The following is a 17293-nucleotide window of genomic DNA, read 5'->3' as shown; positions in this document are numbered from 1 at the left end:
TAAAATTGAGGAGATCACAAACGCGTTTATCTCCTACTACACAAAATTATACAATATAGCAAATATTACAACACTAGATGCACAGCTCAACTTAGATTCCTTCTTGGTGGAGGTAACTACACCCTCCCTTACGGAGGATGACAGGCAAATGCTAGATTCCCCTATTACAATAAGAGAAATTATCTCGGTGATCAAGTCACTACCTAGTGGAAAGTCTCCAGGTCCGGATGGCATTACTGCGAGATTATACCAGCTTCTACAGGAGCAATTAAGCCCACATCTCTGCTTGCTCTTTACGGACATAGACCGAGGCAAAGCTCTCCCTAGCACCGTACTAGAGGCGTTAATATCAGTGATCCTGAAGCCGAATAAAGCCACAGATATTGTAGGTAACTATAGGCCAATATCGCTCATTAATATAGATATGAAAATATACGCCAAAATTCTAGCAAACCGTATAAACACAGTTCTGCCTAAAATAATCCATCCGGACCAGGTGGGCTTCATTAGGGGACTGGAAGCCAAAGATAATTCTATAAGACTTTTTCATTCTTTGCAATATGCCCGTGACAACCATACCCCGATGTTCTTGCTATCCACCGACGCGGAAAAAGCTTTCAACAGGGTGGACTGGCAATTTATGTGGGCCACCCTGTCAAAGTTTGGCTTCTCCAAAATGTTTGTTAAAAGAATACAGGCCCTGTACAATCACCCGAGCGCTAGAGTAAAGATCAATGACGTTGTCTCCCAATCGTTTGCTATATCTAATGGCACACGACAAGGGTGCCCGCTCTCGCCCTTGCTATTCGCATTAACAGTAGAAATACTGGCAATACAAGTGAGGAATAACCCACATATTCAGGGCATAAAACTAGGTGAAATAGATCAGAAATGCCTCCTGTTCGCGGACGACGTGATTTTCACATTACAGTCACCAACAACCACACTACCGGCACTGATGGAAACATTGGAGAACTATAAGCAAGTCTCTAATTTTTCTATTAATATGGACAAATCTGGCCTAATGCCAATCAATTTAACATCACAAGAAGTCAAAACCATAGCGCATATAGGAAGGTTTAGCATAACAGATAAACTTCAATACTTAGGAATAGTTATATCGAAAGACACTGACACACTATTCACGGATAACTTTCTCGCACTCCAAACATGCACCAAAAGTTTACTGGAAACCTGGCATAAACAGGGACATCTATCCTGGTTTGGAAGAATTAACACAGTTAAAATGATGATCATACCCAAATATTTATATATCTTTCAGACGCTCCCACTGGCTCTTCCAAACTCATATCTTAAAACACAAAAAAAAGTTAATTAATTCATTTATCTGGTCGTATAAATGCTCTAGAGTGGCCCAACACACACTATACCTTAGCAAAGAGGACGGAGGTCTCAATGTTCCTAATATTACCAACTATTATAGAGCAGCACAATTAGCAAGAATAATTTCTTGGAATCACGCACCCTCCGCAAAAATATGGATACAGATAGAAGGTCATTTGTCCCAGGCTAGGAATATGAGAGACTTACCCTGGCTCCCTAAAGCCTCGAGACCACATATGATACAGCGCAATGATTATATTAGAGCTACACTCGAAGTATGGGATTATGTCATAACTCATATAAAGGGAGTATCAACTGTACTATCTCCGCTAACCCCACTACTTAACAACCATTTGTTCCTACAACATAGCAGGTTTACCCACACTAACCCAGTAAGGCACTTGCAGAACCTTCCAATACACCTATTCGCAGGTCCAATGGGCATAAAAGATAGAACCGTACTAGAAGAAGAACTAGGACCCCCATTTCATAGCTGGTACACATACCTGCAAATTAGACATGCTATATATAATAACCCACACAAGAGAGACACCCTCAGACCACTAACCACATTTGAGCAACTATGTATCACCCCTGACATTACAAAAGCTCACCTGTCCATGGTATATAAAATCCTTAGGAATAAATTCCCTGAGACACGCCCTTCATACCTGGATAGGTGGTCAGAGGAAATACCACATGACCTATGCGAAGAGGATCTGAAGCGTTGTTTCCACAATATACACTCCTCCTCAACCTCCCTATTATTATCAGAACAATAATCTTTCGAACTCCAGAAACCATTGCAGCTGGGATTAATTCTCTAATTATTTTTTCTGATTCAGAGTATGTGATTGGTACATATGTTCCACATCCTGTTTTCTTTCTTTCAGTTTTTTCTTTTCCCATTTTTGCTTTAACTTTAATTTAAAAATCAGAGTATCTTTTTTTGCATTTGGACACTGATCTGGGCCTAACATCTACAGCTGATACAGATTTTGCAATTTTTTCCCATATTGAATTCTTTTCAAAATTAGAAGTTTTTCCAGACATGGATCCAAGCAGTTTATCATAATACATTTGCATTAGCTGTGCTAATACAAGATTTTCCTCTTCTGTGAATGCAGGGTTTCTACCAGACTCACAATTTTGGGATGATACTCCAGATGGTAGAACCTATGAATAAAATATTTTAAAAATATTTTATAAAATATCATTATATAAAATAACATATACAATATATATATAATATGGTTGATTTTATGTACTTACCATTGTTAATATTTTCGGAATTTATATACACTTGTTATTCTTTGGAAAATGCAAATTGAATTTTAAGTTTCCTCAGGAAAGTAGCATAGAAAAATTTGCACCATAAAAAGGGGACTTTTATAATGTCGAATTATGTAACGATTGCAGTTACGAATATTCACAAACAAATTTCAGAAGTTTATATTGAAATAGCGAAGGATGATTGCGTATGTTTTCACTGTAAAACTTCATTACAAAATGCGCAATGATCAAAAATGACGTGATCAAAGAGCGTCGGAATAAGCAATTGCTAAACTTTAAATATTTTAACGTAATTTTTTTAAAAAGTGCGCAAAATTAAATTTACTAGGGTAAGTTTACAAAAATGATTTTGAAAAATATGAAATTTATCTGTTTTTTTGTAATATCATTTATCGGTTATACTGCATTTTAACTTCAATAAAAATTATTAAAAAAATAAAATAAAAAATAAATTGCTGGCAAGTATTTTAAAATAATTTTCAAAAATAAGCAAAATGAATTACATATCTAAGCTGCCAACAGCAGCCAAATCCACCCACCCTTATCAGTGTTTAGACACAGGCATTGTAATTCAAATGAGTTCACAGCTTCTAGGCATGCTCCAGCAGATAATCCCTATGCATTTTTTTATTCTACCAAAACAACAATAGATATAGATACAGCCATAGAAATAAATGTGTGGCGGTAGTAAGAGCTTTACAATTCAGAAACTAAAAAGAAAGGGTGAGGTACTGCAGTATAAATTTGCAGGTAAAGTAATTAACCCTTTAAGGACACAGCTTTCAGTTTGCTCAATTGTTTTATGACGGAAAAATTCCGTCATATGTCCTTAAGAGGTTAAAGTACATATTATTATGTTTTGACTCTATTTCAACTTGTTTTATGTCCCTTTAAGGAATAATTTCCTATATCTGTAACACTGTAGTAGGTATAACAAGTAATTTGGAACACATTAAGGGGAAACAACTATTATTGTACAGCATCCCTTTCAGTTTAAAAACTCCTTGTTTTTGTGTGTGTATAATGTCACTAATAATGCAAGCATGCAGTAAGCTAACCAAGCATTAATTAAGCTATAAAAATTGAGAGGCAAAAGTCTTTCTTATGTTTTTGAGCCATCTCCTAATGGGGTCAGGATTGGCTAAGGACACAGGTAAAGCTTGTTGACTGACATGTGAGTCAATCAACAGGCAAAATAACTATTGACTAATATAAATGTAAAGCCTTCACCATTCATAGAAAAAAAATTGTAAACACATTAATAAATCAACAACAAAAAATTTAGTTACATGAATTTGTTTGTTGACTTCTTAAAGAGGTAGCTTATCTACTTTATTTCTTAAAAAATAAAAATTAAATTTAAAATGTGTCTGAAATTGAAAGTAGATGTCTACTCATAATAAGGAATTTATTTCTGTGGATTTAGTAATAGCCTTTCACAATTTCCAGAGAGAAATCACATTGAAAATGTTTGTTTGGAGTGATTGACAGACCCTGCTCTTGGGCAAGAGCAGCGGGCATTACTGCACTAGTAAATGCTTGTGCAATAGTGCATGCAGGCAGCAGACATACAGTATATCCCAAGTCAGAAACCTTGTTCATACTCACATTAACACATGGGGACCATATTCTCCACATGGTATTCAAATTAGAATTACACAGGTAAACTGTCAGGAACCTAGCTCCTTCTAGAACCCAGCAGAATCCTTCAAGCAACAAACTTGCAGCTTGCCTTTAAAAACCACATACGATGTGTTCAGAGATCTCTTAGACAACTGTCTTGTGATATACCTAGACGATATTTTGATTTATTCTAAAAATGAAACAGAACACAAAACACACGTGCGATGGGTACTGTCTAGGCTCAGAGAGCATAAACTGTATGTTAAGTTGGAGAAATGCATATTCCATACCAAGCATGTGTCATTCCTTTTATATGATATCTCACCAACAGGTATCACATGCAAAAACAAAAAGTAGACGCTGTCAAAAATTGGTCAATACCCAAGTCCAGAAAGGAACTCCAAAAATTCCTAGGTTTTGCAATCTACTATAGGAAATTCATTAGAAACTTTTCCAAGATAGCAAAACCACGAAATTAACCAGCATTAACTCATCTTATAATTGGGATCCAGACGCTAATTCAGCTTTTGAATATTTAAAGGATAGTTTTACATCAGCACCCATTCTAAGATTTCTGAACCCCGAACCCCACTATGTGTTGGAAGTTGATTCCTCTGATTTTGCCTTAGGCTCAGTTCTTTCTCAACAGGAAACACCAAACGATCCCATCCATCCAGTTTCTTACTTCTCACAGATGATGTCAACAGCTGAAAGAAATAATTCCATAGGAGATAAAGAACTCCTCGCAATAAAAAGATCACTGGAACACTGGAGGCATCTTTTCGAAGGTACCAAGTTTCCTTTTACCATTTTCACTGATCACAGGAACCTACTTTATTTAGAAAACAACAAAACTGTTTCAGCAAGACAGGTCCGTTGGAGTTTATTCTTCTCACGCTTCAACTTCAATATTGTATATAGACCTGCCTCCAGGAATGGTAAAGCAGATGCTCTGTCTCGCCTACCTGAGAAACCTAAAACTACAACCCAAAATACCACTATCTTACCTACCAAATGTTTTGTAGGTCTAACCACCGATGTGATAACCGAAATCAAACGTCATTGTCCCAAGGAGACGGAGCTACCTCACTCTTATGTACATAAGATTGATGACCTGTACTACCATGAAGGGAAACTATACATTCCCAAGCATTGCGAATAAATTTGCTCAAGTTATACCATGACTCTCCATTAGCCGGACACCCAGGAATTTACCGAACCTTGGAACAGCTTTCACAGGATTGTTGGTGGCCAAAAATGAAAGAATCCATCCGAGACTATATCTTAACTTGTGCCATTTGTGCCACTTCGAAATCCGAGAGAAGAGCTCCGTATGGATTATTAACTCCATTACCAGTACCGAAGAGACCCTGGTACCATCTATCGATGGATTTCATAGTGGATTTACCTGAATCAAATAAACAGACAACAATCCTAGTGGTCATAGATATATTTACTAAGATGGCCCATTTTGTGCCATATCACAAATTATCCACATCCTCTGAGACAGCGCATTTATTCATAGATAACATACTCAAGCTACATGGGTTACCAAAGATAATAACCACCGATAGAGGAACACAATTCACCTCACATTTCTGGACAAAACTTTGTGACTTAACACAGATCGATCATCGTTTCTCGACATCATTTCACCCTCAGACCAATGGTCAATCAGAGAGACTGAATCAATGGCTGGAACAATATCTCCGGTGCTATTGTTCATACCATCAAGAACATTGGATGAACTTCCTCTCCATGGCTGAATTTGCGTATAACAATGCTGTAAACTCATCTACAAAATCTACACCATTTTATGCAAATTATGCCTACCATCCAACAATATCTTTCATTGCAACGGACACCTTAAATTCACCCTTAATCGATGATCTACATGATTCCTTACAAGACAATTTCCGCTTTATTGAGGAGAACATAAAAAATGCTCAGCTCACTCAAAAGCATTATTACGACCTCAAGAGAAGACCACCACCTATATACGCCATAGGTGATCTCATTTGGCTATCCACCAAAAACATGAAATTAAAGATACCAAGTAAGAAACTCTCGGGTCTGTTCATAGGACCATTACCTATAGTTAGAATTGTCAACGAAAACGCAATGACTCTTAAATTACCTGATAGTATAAAGGTCCACCCCACATTTCATGTGTCACTATTGAAACCATACAGAGCCACTCATCACTCTCAACTCATTCTTCCACCACCTCCTCAGGCACTGGATCCAGACGAATATGAAGTGCATTCCCTGCTGGATTCCAGGTTCCATAGAGGTGAATTACAATATCTGGTACGCTGGAAAAATTATTCAGCTGATGACGACACATGGGAACCTGCAACCAATCTTAGAGCTCAACAGCTGGTCACTCTCTTCCATCGCAGAAATCCAAATCGGCCCAGACCAGCAACTGTGGGACCGTTGCCCTGAGTGGGGGGGTCATGTCAGGAACCTAGCTCTTTCTAGAACCCAGCGGAATCCTTCAAGCAACAAACTTGCAGCTTGCCTTTAAAAACCACCCCAAATCAATTATCTTTGCTTAGTAATTTAGGAGTACAAGGCTACCCTATTTACCTGAGCCTAACTACTTGGAATAACTTGTTTTCTGAACTTTTTTCCTCACAGGAAATTTTTGATACTTTGTTCAACTTTAACTGGAATTCATCCAAACAACTGCAGTGTTCATTAACTTAGGAGCTGACATGCAATCAATTAAATGAACTGCCTCAACCAAAAGCAAATATAATTCTATTTGTTCTAATGCTTTGTTATTTGGAGAACTTTCACTGTGTAGTTTATATATAAAAGAGAGTTACCACAGAACTTGTCAGTGAAAATCTGGCTTTAACCCTTATTGAAACATCCTGACTACAGATTAATAAACAACACAGCTTCCACAGTGAAACTGGAACTCCCACAGAACAGGCTGTGCATACATTACAGCTCTGCCACACTACAAGTGCAAGACAAGACAAGGTACAAGTAATCTCTGCAAATAAAATAGCAATACTGCATGAGCATATGTATAACTGTTAACAGAACCTGGTTACTAGTTAACTATTTATGTGTTACACTGCATAAGACTCTGAGAGCTAATAGAACCATTACTACACCTGCAACTTAAGTACTAAAACTAACTTAATATTGAGAGCAATTTCCACAAATCCTATTCAAGATTGCTTAACCCTAACTGCATAATCTGGGGTATGGCAAAATAAACAACTAAACTATCACTATTAGGTGAGAATATCACTAAGCCATAGTGATATTCCTTTACAATAGTGAAACAAAACAATTATTAATAAATTAAGATCTGTGGATTGTGTTCCATCATTAACTTTATATTTGTAGCCTGAAATAAACATAGTTGGCTATCATGCCATTTATTTAATTCCTGTCATGTCTCACTCATATTACAAAACATCTTATCTATACACCTCTTATAGATGAACACTTTGTCTGAAGCATGGGGATATTCTAACACATCCACAAGCCAACCAACAAATGCATTGGCATATAAAGAGGCCATGTGTAACCTCATCACTTTGCCAGCAAAAGTATTTTTTAATTTGAAATATACAACTATATTAATTCGAACAAAAAAATTCAGTTGTGGTCAAGATTAATCATTATCCTTAGTAAGAAAATGTCTAGCAAACTCTATTGAAGAAACTATTCACATCCTTAGGAAACAAAATATCCAGTTTTCATTTCTCACATCCTCATTAAGGAGTATAATCCGGCAAGAAACATTTTTTAGATAACTATCTGTAAGAATTAACCAATTTAGGGACATATTACAGATGACGTGCTATTTAGAACTTTCACTTGAGTACAAACAGTTCCAGAAGTAAACTTTTAATGTATGCGGGTTAGCGCGTGTATTCCAAGTTGAAAAAAACCACTGATTGTTCACTAGTTATCATGATTGCATTAAACCAAGTGTGCTATACCCGACATGAATTATGAATATTTTACATTCCAATGTTCTTCACATAATAGAAAATGCACTGTTTACAGTATATATATATATATATATATATATATATATATATATATATATATATAATTACTATTTTGTAAAATATATATCTATACCTATATTTATATATACAGTATATATATACATATAAATGCACTCTCTGGATTTAAAAGTTTCAATATGATTTACTGTGTGGCATTTCAAGGTTTTCACCCCTTCCTCAGGTAAAAGCCTCAAAACATCACACAGTAAAGCATATTGAAACTTTTAAATCCAGAGAGTGCATTTTCTTTATTCACTTATTGTATCCTTGATGCACACTGGTCAGAAATATTGCTGAGTCTGGATGAGTTTGTGAGAGTGCTGCAATCTTCAAATAGTATATATATATATATATATATATATATATATATATAAATAGGTATATACAGATATATATATATATAATTAATGCTCTATTAATCAAGCATGCCGTAGGATTTAAAGGCTCATATGTAGCCACTCCTGTGACATGTTAAAGCGTAGCCACATATGGGATTAAAAATATTTTATATATTAAAAACAAAGGTTAAAAATCAACGCTGTATGAACCCCCCATGTACCATAAGTTCCAACTGTCTCTATTAGTCATTATTATGTGCAACAAATACGGCTATGCCAATTCTTACAGGACTGATAAAATGGGTTTGTGTCTCAAAGGTAAGAGTAAGGGAAATACCTTTGAGACTCTAATCCATGTTATCATTTTATGAGTTTTAAGTTGTAATATAAGTGCAAGGAAGAGTGAGCGCGATATTTCTATATCCTGCATGCTAATGTAATCTAGCCCATATTGAGAAATAGGTTAATACCAAAAAAATTATTACTAAAACAACTTGGTGCCTGGTTGGTTGTTTCTTAAGTGACTTATGTACCTTCAACACTGTATCCATCAACCCTTTCGCTACTAAGCCTTTTTTCACTCCAGTGATGAGCCAATTTTGAGCTTCTTTTGCTACCAACATTTAAACCCTATTGTAAGTCAATATCAGTGACCCCCACAAATTATATATTGTTTTTTTATTCAGCAGACCCAGCAGATTCACAATATACCATTTTTATATTTATAATTCAGGAAATGTGAGATAGCTGCGGCTGTGGAAAATATGTATAATTTTTGTGTACATTTTAGTAAATAATATTGAAAATGGCCTAGTGACCACTGCTGTTATTGCAATCACATTACAACATTTTCATCAAGGTTTAAATAGGAGCCCATACCAGCTTTTGGAGGCTATGATATAGATTAGAAAGGCCCCATTGTGCAGTACAGAAATAAAATCACTTTTTTTTCTTGGAAGATGTTCACTGTTAATTTTTAAAAGAGCGACTAGTCTACTAGAAAATAAACGTTTGCAAGCAATCGATAACGTGTTTTTGCAACCGTTTGCATGCAGGTTAAATTCCTCTCAAAATTATAACACCTAATACATTATTATTATATCTGGTTAAACTGAATAAATTCCAGCCTGCTTGTGTGCTAAGCTTGCATAGCTTTGCTGCAACACAAGCAGACAGCTCCACCTACTGCCTATTTTAATCAATGCACTGCTTTCTCAATGCATTTCAATAGCAGTCATATGACTAAAAAAAAAGGTTGTTATTCTGAAACGGCGCAAAATGAATCGGCGTAAACTGAGGGCCACCTGTATATATATGTATTTATATGTGTATATATGTATTTACAGACATACAGTATATACACATACAAACACATACATATACACATAGACATATATAAAAGTGCATTAGAGCCCTTTGCAATTAAGTATGTGAAAACATTAAAAAAAACATATGTTACGGTTGCCTCCAGGCTGGCTGGAAGTTGGACCGTAGAAAAGGATGCTCCTAGCGCTCACCCAAGGATCATCAGCACCGTAGACACTATAACTACTGCGTAGCCACCATACGTAATGCAGACTCTTTGAACCACCGCTGCTGGGCTGGTATCTCGCCGTCTGCTCTGCGCCCTGGACCTACGACCAGGCTCCAGTAGGTGAACCTCTTCCTTCTTTAGAGCGAAGCAGGATCAGGAACAAGAGCTCTTACAGATGCTCAGTAGCTAAGGCAGTATGAAGAGCATAGCAATCCCTGTAGTGATATAGCTGTCCCCTACAAACATGAGTCAAAGCTGCAAGTTAGAGGGTCAGAATGGGTCTGATGTGCTGGAACACACAGCCTGCTTTTTATTGAGGTTACATGCAAACAGGACACTCTCAGGGGGAGGCATAAAATCCCCAATCACACATTTTGATACATTTAGATAGAGACAACGCCCTTTTACAGGCCACAACATTACTTCAGCAGATAACATTACACACAATAAAACAATGCAGTCCACCTTATCACTAGCAGTCTGATTAGACAATGGGAATGTTTTATCACTAAACTTAATTAACTTTGCTGATCCCAGCAAACTTGTATTTAGAATGCTTCTTGAAGCTAAACAAAGTTATCTCTTTAGTTCTGACCGAAGGGTCTGTCACATAGCACTTAATGGCACACAATGAAAACCAATGCCTCTGTAACAGTGCTCCCCCTCTGTGGAACACTCTGCCTGTGTGGCACCTGGTTCAGCAAGTCCCATTCACTGAACCAAGTGGGAGAAAGCCAGGGACAAGCTATTTTACAGGTTTGGGGACATAGTCTTAAAGGGGCATTGTTCACCAAAGTCACAATATGTCCCAAGACGGTTCTTAAAGGGCCATACACACCCAATAAAAGTTAATATGTTCTCAGGGGCACAATCTTCCAGGGGCCATAGTCATGAGGAAGGAGGCTGTCAAATAGGCTTCTCCATGATCCATGGAAGCAGGGCAATTTTTCATTTAAAGGGCCAGTTACAAATAGCAGTTTGTAACATATCTCCCCTTTTGGAGGGAGACTAACCAGGCACCTGACCTTCTGTCGGTCAGTGCCTAAGTTAGTCTCGCAACCCACCCACAAATAAACATTAGCAGCAAAGTAGCCCCCCCACAATACGTAGTACTGGCCTGTAGGTTCCAGGTTTGGGATGAAAGTGTAGCATCCTCGGCCTTCCTGGCGCAGCTGGGCAAATAGCTGATGGTACTTGGGGGGCAGAGGCCAGCGGCACTCTGCCCTGGTGCCAGCGCTTCTGCTGGGGTGAGGGGTTTGCAGGCCAGTCCTGTAACAAGGGGGTCTGTAGGGCAGAGGCCAGCAGCGCTCTGTCCTGATGCCAGCTCTTCTGCTGGGGGAATTGGGGCATAGTCCTGCCCGGTGGCAGAGGGAACGTGGGGGTCAGTGGGGGTTAACATCTCCACTGTTAACCCTGGGCCCAAGTTAGGAGTTAGCTGGGGAGGGGGAGATTGGCTTACCTCCTCCTCCTGATACTCCGGTGGCCGTTGGGAAGGGAGGTCGATGCTCTCCGCTTCCTGTGGAACATGCTGTGGCTGGGGAGAGAGACCGGTTGTCTCTTCTCCCTGGAAGGCACATTCCGGCTGGGAAGGGAGGTCGATGCTCTCCCCTCCCTGTAGCTGGGTCTGTCGCTGGGGATCTGGGCCGCCTGCCCAGCATCCCTCTAGGGCCGGTAGAGAGACTGCGGTCCCATCTCCACCTGCCTGCTGGGGGTCCTCCCAGGACCAGTCTATGAGGCCTGCTGCCTCTGTTATCTCTGGTTGGGGTTGGGGAAGGAGACCGGTTGTCTCTTCCCTCTGCACGGTATACTGCTGCTGGGGAGGGAGGTTGCTGCTCTCCTCTCCCTGTGGAACATGCTGCGGCTGGGGAGAGAGACCAGGTGTCCATACCCTCAAACTCCACAGTTGGCGCTCAAAGGCTCGTGCCGCTTCGTTCTCCGTGTCCAATTCCCGGATGATGCGACTGACTACCTCCTGCGCAGGGTCTGGACCATATCGGACTAGCCGCCTCTTTACCTCTGGAACGAAATCCGCTGCCTCATAGCGACGGATCCGGTTGAGGTGCTCTTCACATGTTTCTGACCAGTATCTTGGCTCATATGTAGCCACTCCTGTGACGTGTTAAAGCGTAGCCACATATGGGATTAAAAATATTTTATATATTAAAAACAAAGGTTAACAATCAACGCTGTATGAACCCCCCATGTACCATAAGTTCCAACTGTCTCTATTAGTCATTATTATGTGCAACAAATACGGCTATGCCAATTCTTACAGGACTCATAAAATGGGTTTATGTCTCAAAGGTAAGAGTAAGGGAAATACCTTTGAGACTCTAATCCATGTTATCATTTTATGAGTTTTAAGTTGTAATATAAGTGCAAGGAAGAGTGAGCGCGATATTTCTATATCCTGCACGCTAATGTAATCTAGCCCATATTGAGAAATAGGTTAATACAAAAAAAATTATTACTAAAACAACTTGGTGCCTGGTTGGTTGTTTCTTACGTGACTTATGTACCTTCAACACTGTATCCATCAACCCTTTCGCTGCTAAGCCTTTTTTCACTCCAGTGATGAGCCAATTTTGAGCTTCTTTTGCTACCAACATTTAAACCCTATTGTAAGTCAATATCAGTGACCCCCACAAATTATATATTGTTTTTTTATTCAGCAGACCCAGCAGATTCACAATATACCATTTTTATATTTATAATTCAGGAAATGTGAGATAGCTGCGGCAGTGGAAAATATGTATAATTTTTGTGTACATTTTAGTAAATAATATTGAAAATGGCCTAGTGACCACTGCTGTTATTGCAATCACATTACAACATTTTCATCAAGGTTTAAATAGGAGCCCATACCAGCTTTTGGAGGCTATGATATAGATTAGAAAGGCCCCATTGTGCAGTACAGAAATAAAATCACTTTTTTTTCTTGGAAGGTGTTCACTGTTAATGTTTAAAAGAGCGACTAGTCGGGGGGCGGAGTCAATCATCAAGCCGAGCAGACGCAGATACCAGGAGCTCCTGCTCTAATAACTTATCAAAAGCCATTAAATAGCCCCAAAATACTACCCTACATAGTAGAGAGAATGTGAGGGGTATTAATAAACTCTGTGGCACACAATTGGCAGCATTTAAACTGAAAAATAAGAAGATAAACGTAGAGGCATTGACGGAAGGCATTTAAGGACCTCCATAACAGAGAGAGACAGACAACCTATTCATCGCTGCCCTCTAACTTTGAATCTAACGGCATTCAACCCCTACACTCCTCTCTACCGCTCACACTCCGAGGTGGAATTGGCCCCACATTAAACTAAGAGAATGGATTCTGTACTTATGGCTGCATTGGCCGCACTTGGACGCCGCATGGACGCTCAGTTCCACATCCTTTCCCTAAGCTTATCGCTTTCACAGGAGGAATCTCTTGCCCCTCTAGAAGGGGCTCTAAATAACTTCTCCACGTGGGTTCACTGCCCGAGTCGACAGGACAAGATGGCCGATCTGGCCAGTCAAAGCTCTTCTACATTAATGCAGCGAACTGGCGTCACTCTTCATCCCACTGCGGCTTTCCCGGCTCCTGCTCCGGAGCGGCCGGTCGGGATGGGAGTCGGGGTGGGCGCAGCTACACCCCATGCTTCTGAAGTTGCTCCCCCTGAGCCCGGGCCCATAGTAGCCATGTATTCTTTTTTGCCGTTGGAGGGGACTGACAACGATAGGAGGGCCCGATGTCCGGATCACAGTGGGGGACTCTGTCTCAGGCCCACGATACAGCCCAGCGGTGTGCAGGGTATCTCCGATCATGTGCACTTCTTATACAACGACAAGCCTGGACGTCCTGGCCAGTTAGATCCCAAGGAACTGTTCCCTCTTGCTGATCTCCAAAGTGGCTATACTGAAGATAATTCCCATGTGCGCTCCCTGTGCCGAGTCCTAAACCTCGCTACTATGACAGCCTGCAGAATCTCTGGTGACATCCAGGCCAAGACCCTGGAAATGGAACATTCACAAGACCATGGTCGGTTGGGAGTCGGCTAATCTATCATAGTATTAACTGATGCAGAGCTGTATAGCTCTGTCTAACACTAGATTGACTCCGGTATTGTTTCATTTAATGCACCCACTGACACCTTTTGTCTTCTCAAATGTTTTTCTTCAGACGTGAGGTGGACATTGGGTGATAGCAGTTTTCACAGCAACTTACGTTTGGGTTCATTTAGCATATAAGCATGTGCTTAAGAGTTATGTAATTTATGTTGTATCACTTCCCAATGCTTTATTATTTTCTTTTTTCTTTTGGAAGGTAATGGGGAATTATAGGATATTCATGAAGGAATTTATTGTATAAAAGGGGCTTCTTATTTATTGGGGGCCAGTTAAATTTTCAGTCATATGATCATACCTCCTTGTTACTTTTAGCTTGAGATAAAGAATGTGGTTAAGGCATTTGCACTCACCAAGAAAGCTTTCCCTGAAAACTGCAGGCAAGATAGGATCTGTCACACATTGCTACCCTTGTCTTGTCCATATCTGATGGACTATTTAGCTTTGATAACTTTCTCTTTCTGGGGTGTTTTTCCTAACTATTGTAGGCATTGACAGTTCGCATGTATACTTCTATAGTATTGCCCCTAGATGAGGAGTACTGTATAATTACCTAAACTTGGTTAAAAGCATACGTGTTAAAGCACTGGTGTCTCATACAAAATTAAGATTCCAATCTCTAGGTTTTAGAATGTACACGTGGGGAACTCCCTATATAGGACTCATATCCAGTATTTCTAACTACTTGACCCCTCCTATCAACCTTAGGATCATACTGTAACCCTCATCCCCCTTCAAGTAGTCCATGAAATAACAACAGAAACATTCTTTTCTAGACTAGTAAACCAGAGTTAGCGCCCCCATATCAATATCAATACCCATGTCCTATGCTCTACACCATAATCCCCCCCAGGATACAAATAGAACCCTTTGACCTCTCCTCCAGCTTTCATTGCTATATCTAACCTTATTCCACAGATACACATAACTCATAAGATGCATCCCATAGCTCTGTTTTAGTTGTTAGTCCCTATACATCTATAGCACACACAGTTTTACAAATAAGCCCAAACCGCAACCCTGTCAAGGTTGGCTCCGCCCTCCCTTCTTTTTCCTCCCCTTCCCCTCCCCCTCATAAATCGAGTGGCTCTTGCCCACTGCAATCCCTCTTCTTTCCTGCTCACCACGGCCTGTCTGTGGCCATCCTACATCCTGATCCCCACAACACTGTAGAAATTTCAACTCTATTCATGTTATATGTGTGGGGTTCAGACCTCAGATCTCCATTATTAAAACATAAAATGAAGTCTCACCTCAACACGCCCAAGCTTATATTTGACAACTCTTTAGACACAACTTAGGTTTTCTCTTGTTAAAGCTGGTCTTTTTCTACTAACACCATTACAGTTATCTATATGGGCCCTAAAATTTATGACTCAACTGGATGCCCAGAACAGTTACCCCCCTACCAGCCACATAGCTAAATTCTGTGTCACAATATTTTGTATTATACTCTACTGTTAACTTTATATATGGGCAAATGTTGTTCTATGTATTAATTTTGCTGTTTGAAACTTCAATAACAAAAATTAAAATAAAAAAAGAGCGACTAGTCTACTAGAAAATAAACGTTTGCAAGCAATCAATAACGTGTTTTTGCAACCGTTTGCATGCAGGTTAAATTGTGCTGGTATTACAAGTCTAAAGTAAACGAGATCACTTAAATGCAATCGAGATTTACGCTAGAGTGATTACTGTGTCTCAGAGCTGTGTTTAACTGTTTAGTGAATCAAAAAAGGTGCACAACACATATAAAAAATACATTACAAAGTAGAGTTACACTCAAAATAACACTATCTAATAAAAAATATTACAAATAAATATTGCACAAAAAAGTTAACATTTAGATACATACATATTCATCTCTAAAGGTGTATACGTATGTGTGTGCATATATAGATATATAAAGGTAGCCCTAAATTTACGCCGGGGTTAGGTTCCAGAAGGAATGGTTGTAAATTGAAACCGTTGTAAATTGAAACCCAATTTATAATGTAAGTCAATTGGAAGTGAGGGAGTTAGATTCCAGGCCCCTCTCAAAATTGTAACACCTAATACATTATTTTTAAAGCTTTGAAATGAAGACTTTAAATACTAAACAGCATTATAAACTTAATTATATAATAACACAACAGACTGTATCATCAAACTAAGTTTAATGAACAAAAACATTTGCTAAAACAGCATTATAAACCTAATAAAAAAATCACACAATACAGACTTTACTTGCATTTTTCTGCAAACAGTTCCTTCTATGCATTCCAATCTGGACTGATTTATAGACAGGAAGATCTTGTTCCTTTGATAACTGCTCAATAGCTCAGGTCTGGTTAAACTGAATAAATTCCAGCCTGCTTGTGTGCTAAGCTTGCATAGCTTTGCTGCAACACAAGCGGACAGCTCCACCTACTGCCTATTTTATTCAATGCACTGCTTTCTCAATGCATTTCAATAGCAGTCATATGACTAAAAAAAAAGGTTGTTATTCTGAAACGGCGCAAAATGAACCGGCATAAACTGAGGGCCACCTGTATATATATGTATTTATATGTGTATATATGTATTTACAGACATACAGTATATACACATACAAACACATACATATACACATAGACATATATAAAAGTGCATTAGAGCCCTTTGCAATTAAGTATGTGAAAACATGAAAAAACATATGTTACGGTTGCCTCCAGGCTGGCTGGAAGTTGGACCGTAGAAAAGGATGCTCCTAGCGCTCACCCAAGGATCATCAGCACCGTAGACACTATAACTACTGCATAGCCACCATACGTAATGCAGACTCTTTGAACCACCGCTGCTGGGCTGGTATCTCGCCGTCTGCTCTGCGCCCTGGACCTACGACCAGGCTCCAGTAGGTGAACCTCTTCCTTCTTTAGAGCGAAGTAGGATCAGGAACAAGAGCTCTTACAGGAGCTCAGTAGCTAAGGGAGTATGAAGAGCATAGCAATCCCTGTAGTGATATAGCTGTCCCCTACAAACATGAGTCA

The sequence above is a fragment of the Bombina bombina genome, chromosome 4, assembly GCF_027579735.1.
Source record: "Bombina bombina isolate aBomBom1 chromosome 4, aBomBom1.pri, whole genome shotgun sequence".
NCBI lineage: Eukaryota > Metazoa > Chordata > Amphibia > Anura > Bombinatoridae > Bombina > Bombina bombina.
The sequence above is the reverse complement of the archived record's forward strand: the minus strand, read 5'-3'. Positions refer to the sequence as shown.